This window comes from Budorcas taxicolor, chromosome 18 (genome assembly GCF_023091745.1).
Source record: "Budorcas taxicolor isolate Tak-1 chromosome 18, Takin1.1, whole genome shotgun sequence".
Classification (NCBI taxonomy): Eukaryota; Metazoa; Chordata; class Mammalia; order Artiodactyla; family Bovidae; genus Budorcas; species Budorcas taxicolor.
In genome coordinates this window covers 14605298-14613703 of record NC_068927.1, presented here as the reverse complement: position 1 = coordinate 14613703, position 8406 = coordinate 14605298, and the positions used below count along the sequence as shown (strand labels likewise).

The 8406-nt window shown below is 42.9% G+C and overlaps 1 pseudogene; it reads right to left on the bottom strand.

Annotated features, from left to right (window-relative positions):
• Positions 1 to 7038: 7038 nt before the first annotated feature.
• LOC128063706 (swi5-dependent recombination DNA repair protein 1 homolog) lies at positions 7039 to 8058 on the bottom strand (annotated as a pseudogene).
• Between the last annotated feature and the right edge of the window lie 348 nt (positions 8059 to 8406).

Sequence of the window (8406 nt, the reverse complement as noted above, 5' to 3'; positions counted from 1 at the left end):
CTGCAATGCCCCCGCACCACCCCCTCCAAGCCTCCTCATGGTCCAGTGACTAAACAGCAACATGTGGCAGAGTGTGGGCTTCTGAGACTTGTTCCAGTGCCTTCCATAGCTGGTGACTGTGGCTTAGCAGTGGCTAAATATTTTGAACATCACTCCAGGAGCAGACTCTCTCTAGTAAGTGCTCAATAAATGGGAACTTCTTTCATGACTGCTAATATTGTCTTGTACTTATTTTAAGATGGGGACCCAGAGATTATGCCTTTGAGAATGAGAGGAAATGCTTGCCTTCTCCAGAAAGTCAGCATAATTGAGCTTCCCTTCTGGAAAAAGCCCTAGTTGTCAAATAAGAAAATCAGCACTTCCTACTGGGTTTTCCACTTGGTCAAGGAAATGAGGGCCTCACACTGCACACTGAGGGAGGGCAGGGCAGCATCTACACAGAAGGGACGTCTGTCCCGGAGGCATCCCTCGGTTCCCCTCCCCGACAGCATGCTCCAGGGTGAGACCCGTGGTCCAGACCTGGGCCTTGTCCCAGCCTCCCAGCCTGTTTCCTGAGCTTGCTGACAGAGCCGTCTGCACAGCGCGAGGGCTCACATTCCAGGCAATCTTGACTTCGAGGCCGTTCCTCCCGGCCCAATTTCAACAAACAGACAGACCACCACAATCCGGCTCTCGCCGTGGGGCTGGCACCCCAGCCCCTGGCGATGGGAAGCGCGGATTGCTCCGAGCCAGGGTGGCAGATGTAGGCCTTCTGAGCAGCCGCCCGCCTGCAGGGGCTGCAGGCCTTGAGGTTAGTATCTGGGGACCGAGCCGGGCTCCTCCTCCCCTGGCAGGGCTGAAGTCGCTCTGTCGGGGGAGCTCGTCGGAATGTCGGAATGTCGAGTGTCGAGTGTCGCAGTGCTCTCTGTGATTCCCATGGCTGCAGCCCAAAAGCAACCTCCAGGCAGATGGGAAAATCTCCTTTTTGTATGAACATGAAAAATTCTTTGAAGGCTGCTCATCTGTGTGTCTTGTTTGAGAAAGTGGCCTGAGAAAATGGAAACCACCCTCTCCATTAAGGTATGAAGTCTGGAGTAGAGAAAGATGGAATTTGGAACTTCCTTGGAAAGTTCACAAGAACTAAACCTGTTTAGAGAACATTTCCTGTGGAAAATGTCTAATGCTGCAATATGTTCCCAAAGGTCTCACTTTCTGAAGATTTTTATAAAGAAAATAGTCGCATAGTTTGGGGAGGGTGATCCTGTGTTGCTGTTTTTTTCTTTTTATGGGAGTGTATATAGTTTGTTTAATCTGTGTCCTCCCCCACCCCCTGACCTCAGACATGACAAACATTTCTGGCTGATCCCAGAGTTCCATCCCATTGACCTTAGATTTAGCCTCAGGATCCTTCTTAGCACAGTTCTCCATTTCCAATCAGTAAACTTGAGTGGAAACCCTTTTGCCGTCTTTGGAGTCCATGATCCCACATTCACCGTCATTTTTGAAGGAACATGCTAAACATCACAGTGTCCTCTAGCGACAAACTGAAGCACACACCAATGCTACACCATCTAGACAGCCTCATACCATATCATGCTCTGTGTCCCCGTTTAACCACAAGGAGACTGATGAGTGGGTCATGTCACCCAGGGCCTGTCAGACGTGAGCGGGTCTGGGATGGGGACCTGGGGCCCTAACCTCGCTGGTCTGTGATCCTGTCGCTTGAAGATGCTCTCTCTAGATCAGATTTTGTGCCTGCCGGCTAAAGTCGCCTCAGTTGTGTCTGACTCTTTGAAACCCTATGGACTGTAGCCCAGCAGGCTCCTCTGTCCATGGGATTCTCCAGGTAAGAATACTGGAGTGGGTTGCCATCTTCTCCCCCAGGGGATCTTCCCAACCCAGGGATCGAACCCACGTCTCTTATGTCTCCTGCTTTGGCAGGCGGGTTCTTCACCACTAGAGCCACCTGGGAAGCCCTGGTTGTCTTGTAATTGTGCCAAAGACAATAAATTTGTTTTGGTTTCAGTTGTATTTTATTGGCTGTAATTTATTCTAAAATAAATTACTTGGCTTTAAGGCGTTGAAATAATTTATTATAAAATAATGGTATTCTGCTGGCTTTAATTGTTTGGCTTTAATGATGGTTAGCATATTACTCACATTTGGTTGGCATCTTTGGTCCATGATGGAAGGATGTTTGTTGAGGGCTCCTGTCTCCCTTGTTTTCAACTCCTTGGCACTGGCTTATATCCTACTTCAGAGTAAAACATCAGCACTAGTGTTTTCAGGCAGGCTGTCCCCTCTTGGGCTCCACTGCTAGGGCCAGTCTATTCAGAAACTTGGCAAGAGGTTGGTTAAGATGCAGCTGGGAACCACAGAGGCTTTTGTTGTACACTAACTTTCTTCTGTGGGATTTAAAAAATTACAGAAATATTGGCGCGCCATCTTAGTAGCTTCAGGAATCAGAAGGAATTTGGGAAAAAAAGTTTATTTGTGTAATGCTTGTTCCTGGGGGTTCTCTAGATGTGGGCACATCTCCAGCCAACGATACGCATGGGTGAAGTGATAAATTGCATGTGTTTGAGTTTATGTAAACTAAATAAAAGTGCCGCTTTGTAGCTGTCTCTAAAATGTCCCACAGTGAAATGGTGAGAGGGCGGCTGCTGCCACTGTACCCTCCAGCCTCATCCTTTTCTTCCGGTGGAGATTGTGGAGGAGGGTGAGGACCTTTGGAGATGGATCCAGGCAGATCCAGGTTAAAATCCCACTCTTGCCCTGGAGCAGATATCAGCGTTGCCTGGGGAACACTGACCTCTCTGAGCTTCAGTTTTCAAGTCTGTGCAGTGGAATGGTGACTTGGATTGAGACAACAGGTATAGGTATGCCCAGCAGAGTGTGGATTAGATCTCAGTAACACTGTTACTTGAAAAAGGGTTTTGGAACCCTACTGGAAAGGAAACATTAAGTCGGGAAGTATGTTTCTCTTCACATGTGACGACCCTCCTGGCGGTGCTTTGAGTTGAGACGGTATTAAAATTCACCTTGAATTCTAGCCTCTGTTTTCACGAGAAACCAAACACCGTGAACAGCAATCACCTATTCTGTTTCTCACGATTTCTTTCAAAGGAAAGTGGAAGTGACTCTTGTCCAAGGAGGACTGCTGTCTTCATCTGCTGTGCGTGCTTCAGGGCATAGTTGACTGCTGTCAGCTTTATAAATGACATTTACAAAATGGGTTTATTTTGGCTGAATTACCACTTTGTTAAGAGCAACAGCTATGAAGTCCAAATACATCAGATTGCAATTGTCAGTTCTGGTCCTCACCTCCTCAGGTTGAACCTCAGTTTTCTTATCTGTAAAACAGGCATAAAGATACCTCCCTCAGAGGGTTGCCTTGAGGGTTAAAAGGATTGCATGCACACTCACGGTACTTAGCGGGGTGAAGAGTCAAAGCCGATGTCAGATTGCGTTAACTGTGAGCAACCCAGCGTTTCCACGAAGGGGAAAAAGGGAAGTAACATTTTGATAAAGTTTTAACAAAATATGTATGGAAACTTGGTTGAGTACCTCCTTGGGGAGCAAGTTCTTTTAAGCTTCGATTGTCTGACTGTAGAAATGCCCCAGAGGAGAAATTTCCAGCCCCTCTAACATTGTGGACTGAAACTGAGGATGAGAAAGAGGAAGTGGTGTTTTGAATGGACCAATGAGAGCAATAACTAATGTCTGTCGAGCAGTTTATTACTTTGCTGAATGCTAACAATGACCGTATGAGATGTGACTCCAGGGACCACACTCCTAGTGTCTCTGCTTTATTGCACTTTGCTTTTGTGGAGACATTGTTCAAACCATATTTGTTTTGACTTGGCTGAGGATGGAGGGTAGGACCACTATGTACAGTTGCTGAGGTTGTGCACTGCGTGATCTTAGCCCCCCATTTGCGTCACAGATATCATAGATATGGGGGCTTATTATGACACTTTTCATAATAAAACATGGTAATAAAATGATTTGTTCCAACAAAAAGTATATTATGATTATTTTCTGACAGGTTGAGAAAGGGGTATGTTTTTCTAATTCACACCAGAATTCTGTATGGCCTAGTAGTGGCAGTTATTCGATGGCGTCACTGCTCGCTTCCTCTGGAGGAAGGGAATCATATTCTAATGAGGGGAAACTAGGATTCTTATTTTATCTCTATTTCTGGTAGCAAAATACCATAATCAAATATGACCTTGTTAGCAGGCGTCCACAAGAGGCAGGGAACGTGGTGGTTAAGAATGGGGATCAGAGCTGGTTGTGTGTCTTTGGACAGTTTGCTTAACCTCTCGGTGCCTCAGTTTCCATATCTGTGAAACAGTGACAATGATACAGCCTGTCTCACAGGGCTGTGGTGAGTCTTAAATGAATATATATATGTAAGCATGTAGAAAAAACCTAGCCTTGCTATAAGCGTTAGCTGATTTTATGAAAGTGGTTTGCCTTGCTTACAGAAGGGTGGTCTTGAGAATAGGAGCTGACCCCCATTTTCATAACTTGACTGTCACTTAGCTGCATCTGATCACTTGTAAGTTCCTGCATTCTCATGGAGAAGGTGGGTTTACAATTGGGACAACCTTCAGGAAGTAGATCAAGGTATTTTAGCTATGCGCCTTGTTCAAAGGACTGATCCAGTACACCTCAAGCCCTGCCATCACTGCCTAACAGCCTTGACTGCACATTGTTACCATCTAGATCTTGCTGTAATTTTGTAGATGGAATTTCGTAAAGGGTTTTATATATTTTATCATGATCATTTAGTTTGCAGTATTTAAAAATAGATGTGTAAAAGATACACAGTACAGGCTGTAAAACACCCTCATATGGCATTAAAATGGGAACGAATCCATTCATTTGGGTTTCAGCTGAGTTTATCTTGTATTCCAACTTTTTTAATATCCAAAGAGCTGTAGCAATAGGTTATTGAGTAGGAAGTTGGCCAGGCCAGGGTTCTATACCATGTGGGCACTTGTGAATGCTGGCAAAGCCTTCGGAATTTGATCCTGATTGAAATGTAGTCATTTCCCACCTGCAAAAACAGTTTTCTCCATCAAACCTGGGGTTGGGGAGATGATTTATTCACTCCCACCCTCTCCAGTGTCGATCTTTCACTTTACATTAGGCTCAAAGCTCTCATATTGATGCTTATATGATAGAAACTTTGGAAAATATTCAGTATGTTTGTTTGTGTTTCTAAACTTAAAATGTTTGCCCTGGTATTTCCCATCAGTCTGATGAAATGAGTCATGTGAAATTGAACTCAGCCTCTCTGGGGTCTTGCAGAACCCCCAGGAGCTAGTAGGTCCTAACAAACTCTGTGAAATGTGTAGATGAATATATTTTGGCTCCTGTGTGAAGAGGATGGACTTCAAAGTGGCAGGTCATAGATATTTGCTAGAGAACTCAAGAATGACAGGCATGAGCCAGGACCTAAAGTGGCAGACAGAAGACACGGACATGGGCCAGTTGTGGCATCAAACCAGTGACTTCCCAGCTGCAGCACAAGGCGCAGGTCTTATAACTTCTCTGAGCCTCAGCTTTCTCATCTATAAAATGGGAACAATAATTCTATATATACCTCTGGGGGTTTTCATAAGAGTTAAATGAGCAGATGCACATGGAATGTGCAGGATTAAATGTGGATGGTCAGTGCTCATTGTGTGTTAATTGTTGGCAATAGGATGATGATAGTGATGATTTTGATGATGATGATGTATTTTTGTATTTTTATCTCATTTAAAAAATTCTAAAAATTCATAAAGCTATTCTATATTTTCTTCCAAATGTTTTAATATTTTTCTTTTCATCTTTAACTGTTTAGTGACTCTAGAGTTTATTTTTATCTATGAGGTGAGGTAGGGATTTAACTTTTGTTACTTTGTAAAGGAGTTCATGTATTGCCACAGCTTCAAGAAGTTTTTTAGTTCTTTTTTGTTGGTCAGAATGAGGTTCAGAGTTTTAGAACTCTTTCAGTCCTCTGGGAGATGAACTTGGCAGCAAGATGATTTAGGATTTTATTTTATTGGCTTTAAGCTAAGGGGATCTTGTCACAGATACGTCACTATTCAAGTCTACCACTAGATTATTCATCCACCCACCCATCTATCCATCCATCCATCCCAAACTGCTTGTGAGTTAGCATGTTCCTTTGGTCTAAATATTCATATACTTGTCTGATTTTGGAAAAGCTTTAGGTTGTTATTTCATCTAAAAATGTTTCTCTCTCATTCTCTATTTTCTCCTTAAGGAACATTATTAACTATTTGTTGGAGCTTTTCATTCTGTCTTCCATGTCTCTTAACTTCTCTTCATGTTTTCTACCACTTAATTTCTGTATGTTGCATTCTGTGTGATCATTTAGCTCTATCTTCTCATCAGTTTTCTTTTTCACTGGCTCTAATCTATGCAAATAGAACAAGGACAATCACATGTGGGACAGTGATATGATGTGTAAGTGGAAAACTTCAGTGCAAACAGGAGCTTGGAGCAAGACATTACTAGGAAGAAGAAGGATGTCATGCCCACTTCCCACAATCCTGGAGTGATAGGTTGGACAATGGGTCCCTGCCACACACATGATGGGAGCTGAGCCAGTGTCATTTGAGCTGGCATCTCGTCACCTTGGTGTTTTCCAGAATTGTATGATGTTTGGATTAATGTTAATAACCTCATGTTTATTTTCCATTTATAGCTCTTTGGAATTTTCATGGGAAAATTTAAAAAAAAATAGTGGTTTAGAACATTTCTGTATTTTTCTTTTTTATCTTAACATGATTCAATTAAAAAAATTTTTTTTTCACCTTTCTTTAACTGGCAAATTTTCTTTGGGAAATTTATTCAAAACACTAAATTTTCATTTTTGAACCTTGTTTATATTTATATAACAGAGGCCCTAAATTGATCCAGGTTCACCAGGATACCTTTCTCCAAGTGGTAATGGTTTATATCTTCCCTTTAAAATGTATAAGTATTTTTTAATTAAGTTGTCATTCACAAAGATATTCTGGAGAAAAAAATTATGAATTAAACACCTATTAATTCTTCTTCATTTCTGTTATAGTGTAGCAATTTATCATCTAACCCATAATGGTCTATCAGCTGAGTAAGGCTTAGTTTCTTATCAGCTGAATAAGGCTTAGTTTCTTGTTCTTCTCAGACATAGCTGACTGCAACTCATAAAGCAACTGCTGGCTACAGCTTCTCCACTTCTCTATTGACAACCGTAACTGAGACAGGTCATTCTTTGATCTATACATTTTGACCAGCTTCAGCCTCCGAAGAAGGTCTTCTTTCTCTTGAATCTGCTTCATCAATTTTGCTTTTTCTTTGTTTAGTTCATGTTTGGCAAGATTTTCATTCATAAAGTCATTTTGGAGATCACTGCATGACTCAGTATCAAGTGACTTAGATTCACAAACATTGATATTCTTGAAGGTGTCTTTCAGATATGTACTTTCTTCAAATTCACTATTGATGTGTTTAGAATTTTCTTGAAATTCCAAACAGCTTTCTTCTGTTGAAGGCGCTGATTTCTCTGAAAAAATCTGATCATTTTCCTCACTCTCTACTTTAAGCCATTTTACCACACTGCAACAGGAATTAAATGAAGATCTGGTTTTCCTTAATCATTTTCTAAGGGTTACACTCATAGGTTGTTTTCTTGAACTACTTGAATGGGGAGATGGTGGATTGGCACCAGCTTGTGGAGTGCTGCTGCTGCTGCTGCTGCTGCTAACTCACTTCAGTTGTGTCTGACTCTGTGTGACCCCATAGACGGCATCCCACCAGGCTCCCCCGTCCCTGGGATTCTCCAGGTAAGAACACTGGAGTGGGTTGCCATTTCCTTCTCCAATGCATGAAAGTGAAATCACTCAGTCGTGCCCGACTCTTAGCGACCCCATGGACTGCAGCCTACCAGCCTCCTCCATCCATGGGATTTTCCAGGCAAGAGTACTGGAGTGGGGTGCCATTGCTAGGTAACATCAAAGCTGAGTTTGATGGACTTTCCATCTTGAAACCTTGCTTTACTTCTCCCTGAGCCATCCCCAGACAGCACAGAGAGCGCACTAGCTGTGGCGGCGTCTCAGAGGCTGGGCCCCATTTCTGTGTTTGAGTAGTAGGTTGTCCTTAGAAAGCATGTTGACAAAAGTACCTGCCTTGGATTTCAAACTGGAATATCAACTTCAGAGGTGTTTTGGGACCAAGGATTCCTATTCAATACCCATAAAACATGTGCCTCAGGACGAAGGTATAGGACTTCCTCTGGGCTATGCTGTGTGACTTGTGTGAGCAACTCTACTTCTCTGAGCCTCAATTTCCTCATCTGTAGAATAGGGAGACTAATTGGACGTTGCCTGCCTTCTAAGAGTATAGCAAGGGTCACATGATGTA